The sequence below is a fragment of the Anomaloglossus baeobatrachus genome, chromosome 4 (assembly GCF_048569485.1).
Source record: "Anomaloglossus baeobatrachus isolate aAnoBae1 chromosome 4, aAnoBae1.hap1, whole genome shotgun sequence".
Lineage (NCBI taxonomy): Eukaryota > Metazoa > Chordata > Amphibia > Anura > Aromobatidae > Anomaloglossus > Anomaloglossus baeobatrachus.
Genome location: NC_134356.1, coordinates 337,747,076 through 337,759,736, shown reverse-complemented (window position 1 = coordinate 337,759,736; position 12,661 = coordinate 337,747,076).

Sequence of the window (12,661 nt, the reverse complement as noted above, 5' to 3'; positions counted from 1 at the left end):
TGAGACCCTTCCATTACTAATCAGTGAAAAGAAATAAACAGAAACACTGAAAAATCCTTTATTTGAAATAAAATACAAAAAAAAACACCCTCTTTCACCCCTTCATTAACCCCAAACACCAAAGCCAATGTAATCCACATGAGGTCCTATTCAAGCTCTGCTACATAGTAAAGTGACACAGAATGAGCATAGAACATGTCCACATGTTGTGGGCAGAGAATGATTAAGCCGCAGTGATGAGCGGTGACGTCACTCAGTTTATTTGCGGTCACAGCTGTGGGTACCCCACCTGTGACGGAAGGTGTCTTGTCTGTGAGAAGCGGTGACGTCAGTCAGGTTACTGGAGTTCACAGCAGCCCGGTGTCCCAACAGCTGGGAATTCCAGGAAATTTAAAGGCTCCCTTAAAGACACCTTTAAGGTTCCTGGGCCTCACAGCTGCCTAACTGTGAGCTCCGGTAATTCTTTAGGTTATCAGAGCCAGGATCATTGTGGAACGTTGTGTGGATTACGTTGGACCTGCGGCAGTGTTTTGGGGGTTAATAAATTGGTGAAAGAGGGTGTGGGGGCTTTAATTAATATTTAAAATAAAGCATTTTTGTGTGTTTGAATTTTATGTTTTTTACTTACTGGGTTCGTAATGGCGACCAATCACAACTGACATCAACCCCAAATATTACCCTAATTGCCACCACACCAGAGCAATTGGGATGAGCAAGATAAAATGTCAAACTAATGGATTTGCAATTATGGAGCGGCTGCAGGTTCCCATTTTTAGACTGGGGAGGGCCCAATAACCATGGAGCTTCCCAGCCTGGGAATACCAGTCTCCAACTGTCTTCTTTACCTATGCTGGTTATCACAAATAGGAGACGGACCACACATCTTTTTTTTTTTTGCACTGCGCCTGCCACTCACAGTAATGCCAGTAGCAAAGAGATGGTTACATCATTACTGTAATTAGAGGGAAATCCCCGCATGTTTAGTGGCTGCAAATCAGGCACTACACATGTGGGAAGGGGACTCAAAACCCAAGAGATGAATACCAAATCGTTCGAGAAGTAATGAATATTACAAATGCCTTAATATTCGTGCAAGTAACGAATAGTGCCAGCTTTATTCTGTTTATAACACCCTCTATGTTAGCTAGATATCTGCATTTCAGTTAGGTACATCCATAATATTTATCCTATACACCATTATAAGCCACGATAGCACAGCAATTTTATTTTCTCCTGAGTGCGTTTATCTATATAGTAGTATATACAGTTAGGTCCAGAAATATTTGGACAGTGACACAAGTTTTGTTATTTTAGCTGTTTACAAAAACATGTTCAGAAATACAATTATATATATAATATGGGCTGAAAGTGCACACTCCCAGCTGCAATATGACAGTTTTCACATCCAAATCGGAGAAAGGGTTTAGGAATCATAGCTCTGTAATGCATAGCCTCCTCTTTTTCAAGGGACCAAAAGTAATTGGACAAGGGACTCTAAGGGCTGCAATTAACTCTGAAGGCGTCTCCCTCGTTAACCTGTAATCAATGAAGTAGTTAAAAGGTCTGGGGTTGATTACAGGTGTGTGGTTTTGCATTTGGAAGCTGTTGCTGTGACCAGACAACATGCGGTCTAAGGAACTCTCAATTGAGGTGAAGCAGGCTGAAAAAAAAGAAAAAATCCATCAGAGAGATAGCAGACATGCTTGGAGTAGCAAAATCAACAGTCGGGTACATTCTGAGAAAAAAGGAATTGACTGGTGAGCTTGGGAACTCAAAAAGGCCTGGGCGTCCACGGATGACAACAGTGGTGGATGATCGCCGCATACTTTCTTTGGTGAAGAAGAACCCGTTCACAACATCAACTGAAGTCCAGAACACTCTCAGTGAAGTAGGTGTATCTGTCTCTAAGTCAACAGTAAAGAGAAGACTCCATGAAAGTAAATACAAAGGGTTCACATCTCGATGCAAACCATTCATCAATTCCAAAAATAGACAGGCCAGAGTTAAATTTGCTGAAAAACACCTCATGAAGCCAGCTCAGTTCTGGTAAAGTATTCTATGGACAGATGAGACCAAGATCAACCTGTACCAGAATGATTGGAAGAAAAAAGTTTGGAGAAGAAAGGGAACGGCACATGATCCAAGGCACACCACATCCTCTGTAAAACATGGTGGAGGCAACGTGATGGCATGGGCATGCATGGCTTTCAATGGCACTGGGTCACTTGTGTTTATTGATGACATAAGAGCAGACAAGAGTAGCCGGATGAATTCTGAATTGTACCGGGATATACTTTCAGCCCAGATTCAGCCAAATGCCGCAAAGTTGATCGGACGGCGCTTCATAGTACAGATGGACAATGACCCCAAGCATACAGCCAAAGCTACCCAGGAGTTCATGAGTGCAAAAAAGTGGAACATTCTGCAATGGCCAAGTCAATCACCAGATCTTAACCCAATTGAGCATGCATTTCACTTGCTCAAATCCAGACTTAAGACGGAAAGACCCACAAACAAGCAAGACCTGAAGGCTGCGGCTGTAAAGGCCTGGCAAAGCATTAAGAAGGAGGAAACCCAGCGTTTGGTGATGTCCATGGGTTCCAGACTTAAGGCAGTGATTGCCTCCAAAGGATTCGCAACAAAACATTGAAAATAAGAATATTTTGTTTGGGTTTGGTTTATTTGTCCAATTACTTTTGACCTCCTAAAATGTGGAGTGTTTGTAAAGAAATGTGTACAATTCCTACAATTTCTATCAGATATTTTTGTTCAAACCTTCAAATTAAACGTTACAATCTGCACTTGAATTCTGTTGTAGAGGTTTCATTTCAAATCCAATGTGGTGGCATGCAGAGCCCAACTCGCGAAAATTGTGTCACTGTCCAAATATTTCTGGACCTAACTGTATATATATATATATACATATATATATATATATATATATATATATATATACTAGAATGGAGTTGATTCCAGGAGTTCCTCAGATATATAACACTGTCTCTCTCTCTCTCTCTCTCTCTATATATATATATATATATATATATATATATATATATATATATACTGTACATATACATATCTATATGTATATATAGATATATATATATACATATATATATATATATATATATATATATATATACTAGCTGTACTACCCGCTTTCGCCCGGGTTAATAACTGCTGTTAATAAAATAGAATGTATTAACAAAATTGTATTCTGCACACAAAAACCACAAAACAAATAGATAGAAATGTAATTATTAAATTGTTGCCTATATTAACCAATCAGAGCTCAGATTAATTAACTGTAGCAAAATAGAAGCTAAGCTGTGATTGGTTGCTATTGGCAGCCTGATAAATCTCCAGGCAACAGAAAGCCCTCCCCCTGACAGTATATATTAGCTCACACATACACATAATAGACAGACCATGTGACTGACAGCTGCCGTATTTCCTATATGGTACATTTGTTGTTCTTGTAGTTTGGCTGCTTACTAATCAGATTTTTATTTTTGAAGGATAATACCAGACTTGTGTGTGTTTTAGGGCGATTATGTGGCGAGGTTGGTGTATGTGTGGTGAGATGTGTGCTGAGGGTGGTATATGTGTTCAAGCACGTGGTAGTGTGTGGCTGTAGCGCCTGGTCCCGCCAGATCCCGAGGGGGGCGCTCTCCCTCACATCTGCCCAGTCCCAGCATGGCCCCCACGTGCACTCCTGGTCCCAGCCCCCGGCAGCGACGTGCTTCCTCTTACCAGTCCCTTGGCTCTGCTCACTCCCGGGTCAGGTGCCCTCTTCCTGGAGCTGCTGCAGTCTCTTCCTCCACACACAATTCTGCAGTGAGCACCTCTAGGCTGTGTGCAAGGCCACACCCCCTTTCTTAAAGCAGCAGTGCCTCATTTTCTGGAAGTGACCTCAGAGGCCACCTGTTACCTAAAGACTATTTAGGTTCACCTCCCCCGGCAGCAGGCGCCCGAGCAACGCTTCTACTAGAGCCCTGCTACTGTTCAGGCCCCTTTGTACTACTGTTATCTGTGTGTTACCTGCCCGTTACTAATACTCTATCTCAACGTAGTACCATCTGTACCTTCTGGCTGTGGACGTCACCGGCCATACCCGCAGTGGACGTCACCGGCCATACCCGCAGTGGACGTCACCGGCCATACCCGCAGTGAACGTCACCCGCCATACCCGCAGTGGACGTAACCAGCCATACCCGCAGTGGACGTCACCAGCCTTACCTGCAGTGAACGTCTCCGTGCCACCTACTATGACCATCTCTGGTGCCACACCCGTGTTCTGCCTGCTGCGGACATCGTACCCGAGCTACGCCTGGTCGTACAGAGACTCCTACCACCGGTTCCTGGCTGCCATGCTTCTAGGCCTTCGGGGGAGGCACCGCACAGTCCCTGTATAGGGGTTCGCTGCTGGTCGCCTTCTCAGGGGAGTCCGGGGCACGTTGCAGTGAGTCCACCTCCGGACGCTCGCCTCGGTGAGTGTAACAGTTTGCTCGGGCCATGGACTCCGCCGGGATCAAGGCTAACCCCCTGACCGACTTGCAACAGGAGCTCTCACGCCAACGAGAGACAAAAGCAAGATTAGTGGCTCACATGAAGTCCGTGGAATCCCGTCTGGCATCTATGCAAACCTCCGGATCCTCTGACGGTTCCCAACTAGTTGAATTACAGAAGGAGCTATCCCGCCAGCATGAGGCCCAGAGACGCATGGCCGAATACATGGCGTCCGTGGATTCCCGTCTATACGCCCTGCAGAACCTGGCCTCCTCAAGAACCGCCGACTCTACGGGTTTGTCGACATGCATGTTTCCTTCCCGCCTGGCCTCCCCACCCATGTATGGAGGTGATCCCAGTTTGTGTCGCGGATTCGTAAACCAATGCTCCCTGCACTTTGAGCTGTCGCCTCTGCAGCGAGCGACTGATCGCTCGAAAATAGCATTTATCATGTCTCATCTGACTGGTCGGGCTCTGGCTTGGATGAATCCGCTCTGGGAGAGGAATGACCCGACCATTCAAGTCTTGTCCATCTTTTTGGATACCTTCCGTAAGGTGTTCGATCAGCCAGGCCGTTTCTCGTCTACAGCCTCTTCGCTCATGAGAATCCGCCAGGTGAATCTCACCGTGGAGCAGTATGCAATCGAGTTTCGCACCCTGTCTTCGGAACTCAAGTGGAACAATGACGCTTTGGTAGCTGCCTTCTGGGAAGGATTATCTGGAAAAATCAAGGATGAACTGGCCGGCCGGGATGTTCCTACCACCCTGGAAGAGCTGATCTCTCTGGCTACCCATATCGATCTCCGCTTCCAAGAGCGTGCCCGAGAAGTCGCCCAGGTGAGAAGAATCCCGCGTTTTGCACCCACCTTCCAACGGCCAATGTCGCTTCCTTCCACCAGGCCCACTGCTCAGCCCGAGCCTATGAAGGTCGATCGCGTCACTGAGTCCAGACTGCGGCAGAGGAATCGGAGAACGGCAGGAGAGTGCATCTACTGCGGAAGTGCCAAACATCTGATTCGGGACTGTCCAGTAAAGCCGGAAAACTACTAAGCCTAGGTCCGTTGGAGAGGCCACCCTAGGTCACGCTAAGCCCTCTTCTTTTCTCCATGTACCCGTATCCCTGTCCTGCGGTTCCATCCGGTTGTCAGAACATGCATTCTTGGATTCAGGCTCTGCCGGGAACTTTATCCAACAGTCTGTGGTGGATCTACATCGGATTCCTGTCCGAAGTCTTGTTACCCCCATCAGTCTTGCTTCGGTAGATGGAAAGCCGCTTCCCGAACCCATCCGGTACATCACGGAGAACTGTGAAATGCAAGTGGGGTTGCTGCACTATGAGACAATCGCCTTCCATGTGCTCCCTGGCATGGCACATGCTCTACTTCTGGGAATACCCTGGCTTCGGTCACACAAGCCAGTGCTGGACTGGGATTCCGGAGACATCCTGCAATGGGGTGCTTCTTGCCACAATAACTGCCTGAAACCAGTGCATCCTCCGCACCCACCAGTCGAACCGGTCAACCTTCCTGGGTTACCCTCTGCCTATTGGTCCTTTGCCGATGTCTTTGACAAGAAGGAAGCTGAGACGTTGCCGCCACACAGACCCTACGATTGTCCCATCGACCTGCTCCCCGGGACAACCCCTTCTCGTGGGCGCATCTACCCACTGTCGCGAAAAGAGACCCAAGCCATGTCTGAATACATAAAGGAGAATTTAGCATGAGGCTTCATCCGAAAATCCTCCTCTCCTGCCGGAGCGGACTTCTTCTTTGTGGGAAAAAAGGATGGGGGTCTACGGCCTTGCATTGACTACCGCGGATTGAATAAGATCACGGTAAAAAACAGGTACCCGCTACCCCTTATACCGGAACTGTTTTACCGCTTCCGAGGTGCCAAGATCTTTTCCAAGTTAGATCTCCGGGGTGCGTACAATCTGGTCCGCATTCGGTCGGGAGACGAATGGAAGACCGCGTTCAACACTCGTGACGGGCACTATGAATACCGAGTGATGCCCTTCGGGCTCAGTAACGCTCCGACGGTCTTCCATGAGTTTGTGAACGACGTCTTCCGTGATCTTCTCTACACCTGTGTAGTCGTGTATTTGGACGGCATCCTTATCTTCTCTCCGGACTTGCATACCCATCGAAGACATGTCCGTCTTGTCCTGCGAAGATTGAGGGAGAATCGCCTTTACGCCAAACTTGAGAAATGCCTGTTTGAGCAGACCTCGGTACCCTTCCTTGGCCACATAGTCTCTGATACCGGTCTGAAGATGGATCCAGATAAGTTGTCAGCCATACTGAAGTGGCCCCGTCCGGAAGGGTTGAAAGCTATCCAGCGATTCCTGGGATTCGCCAACTATTACCAGCAGTTCATCCCACATTTCTCGTCTCTGGTACGCCCCATATCCTCTCTCACTCGCAAAGGGGAGAACCCAAAGAAGTGGACCCCGGAAGCTGAAGACTCCTTCCTGTCCCTTAAACGAGCCTTCGCTTCTGCTCCAGCCTTACACAGACCCGACACTGAAAAGCCGTTTATCCTTGAAGTAGACGCCTCCTCATCCGGAGCCGGTTCGGTCCTTACACAGAAAACGTCCGAGGGTAAGACAATAACCTGTGGCTTCTTTTCTAAGGCTTTCTCCCCAGCGGAACGAAACTACTCTATTGGAGACCGTGAGTTGCTGGCAATCAAGTTGGCCCTGGAGGAATGGCGATATCTGCTGGAAGGGTCATTGCATACAGTTACCATCTATACTGACCACAAGAACCTGGCATATCTCCAGACAGCCCAAAGGCTAAACCCCCGACAGGCCCGATGGTCATTGTTCTTCGCCCGCTTTGATTTTGCTCTGCACTTTCGTCCAGCTGAGAAGAATCTGAAGGCCGACGCGCTGTCTCGATCATTCCTGTTAGTGGATCAGGAGGATGAACCCCGGCACATCATTGAACCTTCCAAGCTAATGGCGGCACCAATTGACATGCACCACCTTCCTCCCGGTAAAACGTTTGTTGCTGAGGTCGATAGGGTCTGTGTACTCCAGTGGGGACACTCTTCCCGAATAGCAGGTCACGTGGGTCAAAAGAAATCTCTGCAATTGATATCCCGATATTACTGGTGGCCAGGGCCACGTCAAGACGTCCAGGACTTTGTTTCATCCTGTTCCTCCTGTGCCCGGAACAAGGTCCTGAAGACTCTTCCGGCAGGCCCTTTGCTTCCTTTACCAGTACCATCCACTCCATGGCAACATATCGGCATGGATTTCATCACGGACCTGCCAAAATCGTCTGGCTGCACAGTCATCTGGGTGGTGGTGGACCGGTTCTCCAAGATGGCCCAGTTCACACCACACTCTGGGCTACCATCCGCTCCAGTTCTTGCTGAATTACTCATTCAACATACCTTCCGGCTTCACGGCTTGCCTCTCCATATCGTGTCCAACAGAGGGGTCCAGTTCATCGCTCGGTTTTGGAGATCAGTCTGCAAAATGATAGATGTTCAATTGGACTTTTCTTCTGCCTACCACCCTCAGTCCAATGGGCAAGTGGAGCGCATTAACCAAGTCTTGACTAACTATCTCCGCCACTTCATGGACAAACACCACAGCAACTGGGTCAAACTGCTTCCATGGGCCGAGTTCTCCTACAACAATCATGACAGTGAGTCCTCTGCTAAATCCCCGTTCCAGGTGGTGTATGGACAGCGTCCCAAAGTGCCGTGCCCTGTGACATGTTCTTCAGGCAACCCTGCAGCTGATGACCTTGTGAGGTCCTTCTCTGCCGTCTGGGCTGAGACCAAGTTGGCTCTGAAACATTCCTCTGTCCGCATGAAGAAACACGCTGTCAAGAAACGTCTGGATGTTCCTTTCTTTCAACCCGGAGATAAAGTCTGGCTCTCATCCAAGTATGTCCGCCTGAAGATGCCGTCCTACAAGCTGGGTCCCCGCTTTATTGGTCCCTTTGAAGTGCTCCGACGGATCAATGAGGTGTCCTACAAGTTGAAGCTGCCGTCTACACTTCGCATCCCGAACTCCTTCCATGTGTCCCTCCTCAAGCCGGTGGTCCTGAGCCGTTTCCACAGTGATCCTGGTAATTCGCCTCCTCCTGTCTGCGATGACGACGTGTACGAGGTAAAAGCCATCCTTGCGGCTAAGGTGCTCCGAGGTAAAACCTACTATCTAGTAGACTGGAAGGGGTTCGGTCCTGAGGAAAGGACGTGGGTACCTGCTGAGAACGTGGATGCTCCTCGTCTCCTCCGGAGCTTCCTGAAGAGGGGGGGCTTCAGGGGGGGGTACTGTAGCGCCTGGTCCCACCAGATCCCAAGGGGGGCGCTCTCCCTCACATCTGCCCAGTCCCAGCATGGCCCCCACATGCACTCCCTCACATCTGCCCACTGGTCCCAGCCCCCGGCAGCGACGTGCTTCCTCTTACCAGTCCAATGGCTCTGCTCACTCCCGGGTCAGGTGCCCTCTTCCTGGAGCTGCTGCAGTCTCTTCCTCCACACACAATTCTGCAGTGAGCACCTCTAGGCTGTGTGCAAGGCCACACCCCCTTTCTTAAAGCAGCAGTGCCTCATTTTCTGGAAGTGACCTCAGAGGCCACCTGTTACCTAAAGACTATTTAGGTTCACCTTCCCCGGCAGCAGGCACCCGAGCAACGCTTCTACTAGAGCCCTGCTAGTGTTCAGGCCCCTTTGTACTACTGTTATCTGTGTGTTACCTGCCCGTTACTAATACTCTATCTCACCGTAGTACCATCTGTACCTTCCGGCTGTGGACGTCACCGGCCATACCCGCAGTGGACGTCACCAGCCATACCCGCAGTGGACGTCACCGGCCATACCCGCAGTGGACGTCACCGGCCATACCCGCAGTGGACGTCACCAGCCTTACCTGCAGTGAACGTCTCCGTGCCACTTACTGTGACCATCTCCGGTGCCACATCCATGTTCTGCCTACTGCGGACATCGTACCCGAGCTACGCCTGGCCGTACAGAGACTCCTACTACCGGTTCCTGGCTGCCGTGCTTCTAGGCCTTCGGGGGAGGCACCACACAGTCCCTATATAGGGGTTCGCAGCTGGTCGCCTTCTCAAGGGAGTCCGGGGCACGGTCCAGTGAGTCCACCTCCGGACGCTCGACGCTCCTCGGTGGCGCATTTTGTGTGTGTGTTCATATCCCCGAGACCGGTGAGTATCCCATGTCGGGGCCCCACCTTAGCAACTGTACGGTATATACTCTTTGTCGCCATCGCCTCATTTTTTAAGTCCCCCTTGTTCACATCTGGCAGCTGTCAATTTGCCCTCAACACTTTTCGTTTCACTTTTTCCCCATTACGTAGATAGGGGCAAAATTGATTGGTAAATTGGAACGCGCGGGGTTAAAATTTCACCTCACAACATAGCACCCGGCGCTCCCCGGGATAGTAACTGTCTTTCTGTTTCTCTCCCATTCTCTGTCTGTCTCCCCCTCTGTATATATCTCTCTGTCTCTCTCTATCTCTTTGTCTGTCTGTCTCCCTGTCTGTCTATCTATCTCTTTCCCTGTCTGTCTATCTATCTCTGTCACTTTCCCTGTCTGTCTCTTTCCCTCTCTTTCCCTCTCTTTCCCTATCTGTCTCTTTCCCTCTCTTTCCCTGTCTGTCTCTTTCCCTCTGTCTCTTTCCCTGTGTTTGTCTCTTTCTCTGTCTCTTAACCTGTCTTCCTCTTTCCATCTCTTTCCCTGTCTGTCTCTTTCCCTGTCAGTCTGTCTCTTTGTCTGTTTCTGTCTCTTTGTGTCTGTTTCTTAGCCTGTCTATGTCTGTTTCTTACCCTGTGTGTGTCTGCCTCTTTACCTGTCTGTGTCTGTCTCTTTCCCTGGCTGCATTGTGACACGCCAACATTCCATATAAGGGCGTGGCTGCGCGTTCTTCTGAAGTTCTGGCTGCACTGTGGCTCCCAGCTCCATTCGCTTTAATGGAGGCAGGTTTTTTGGCGAATAACTGTAAAGCGCGGGGTTAAAATTTCCCCTCGAAACATATCCTATGACGCTCTCGGGGTCCAGAAGTGTGAGTGTGCAAAATTTTGTGGCTGTAGCTACGACGGTGCAGATGCCAATCCCGGACATACACACATACACACATACATACATACATACAGTTAGGTCCAGAAATATTTGGACAGTGACACAATTTTCGCGAGTTGGGCTCTGCATGCCACCACATTGGATTTGAAATGAAACCTCTACAACAGAATTCAAGTGCAGATTGTAACGTTTAATTTGAAGGTTTGAACAAAAATATCTGATAGAAATTGTAGGAATTGTACACATTTCTTTACAAACACTCCACATTTTAGGAGGTCAAAAGTAATTGGACAAATAAACCAAACCCAAACAAAATATTTTTATTTTCAATATTTTGTTGCGAATCCTTTGGAGGCAATCACTGCCTTAAGTCTGGAACCCATGGACAGCACCAAACGCTGGGTTTCCTCTTTCTTAATGCTTTGCCAGGCCTTTACAGCCGCAGCCTTCAGATCTTGCTTGTTTGTGGGTCTTTCCGTCTTAAGTCTGGATTTGAGCAAGTGAAATGCATGCTCAATTGGGTTAAGATCTGGTGATTGACTTGGCCATTGCAGAATGTTCCACTTTTTTGCACTCATGAACTCCTGGGTAGCTTTGGCTGTATGCTTGGGGTCATTGTCCATCTGTACTATTTAGCGCCGTCCGATCAACTTTGCGGCATTTGGCTGAATCTGGGCTGAAAGTATATCCCGGTACACTTCAGAATTCATCCGGCTACTCTTGTCTGCTGTTATGTCCTCAATAAACACAAGTGACCCAGTGCCATTGAAAGCCATGCATGCCCATGCCATCACGTTGCCTCCACCATGTTTTACAGAGGATGTGGTGTGCCTTGGATCATGTGCCGTTCCCTTTCTTCTCCAAACTTTTTTCTTCCCATCATTCTGGTACAGGTTGATCTTTATCTCATCTGTCCATAGAATACTTTTCCAGAACTGAGCTGGCTTCATGAGGTGTTTTTCAGCAAATTTAACTCTGGCCTGTCTATTTTTGGAATTGATGAATGGTTTGCATCTAGATGTGAACCCTTTGTATTTACTTTCATGGAGTCTTCTCTTTACTGTTGACTTAGAGACAGCTACACCTACTTCACTGAGAGTGTTCTGGACTTCAGTTGATGTTGTGAACGGGTTCTTCTTCACCAAAGAAAGTATGCGGCGATCATCCACCACTGTTGTCATCCATGGACGCCCAGGCCTTTTTGAGTTCCCAAGCTCACCAATCAATTCCTTTTTTCTCAGAATGTACCCGACTGTTGATTTTGCTACTCCAAGCATGTCTGCTATCTCTCTGATGGATTTTTTCTTTTTTTTCAGCCTCAGGATGTTCTGCTTCACCTCAATTGAGAGTTCCTTAGACCGCATGTTGTCTGGTCACAGCAACAGCTTCCAAATGCAAAACCACACACCTGTAATCAACCCCAGACCTTTTAACTACTTCATTGATTACAGGTTAACGAAGGAGACGCCTTCAGAGTTAATTGCAGCCCTTAGAGTCCCTTGTCCAATTACTTTTGGTCCCTTGAAAAAGAGGAGGCTATGCATTACAGAGCTATGATTCCTAAACCCTTTCTCCGATTTGGATGTGAAAACTCTCATATTGCAGCTGGGAGTGTGCACTTTCAGCCCATATTATATATAATTGTATTTCTGAACATGTTTTTGTAAACAGCTAAAATAACAAAACTTGTGTCACTGTCCAAATATTTCTGGACCTAACTGTACATACATACACACATTCAGCTTTATATATTAGATATTATATAGTATATATATATATATATATATATATATATATATATATATATATGTATATATATATATATATATACTGTACAGTGCCTTGCGAAAGTATTCAGCTCCATTGAATTTTTCAACCTGTTCCCACATTTCAGGCTTCAAACATAAATATAAAAATTTCAATGTTATGGTTGAAAATCAACAACAAGTGGGCCACAATTGTGAAGATGAACGAAATGTATTGCTTATTTTAAACTTTTTAAAAAAATAAAAAACTGAAAAGTGGGGTGTGCAGTATTATTTGTCCCCTTTACTTTCAGTGCAGCAAATTCACTCCAGAAGTTCATTGAGGA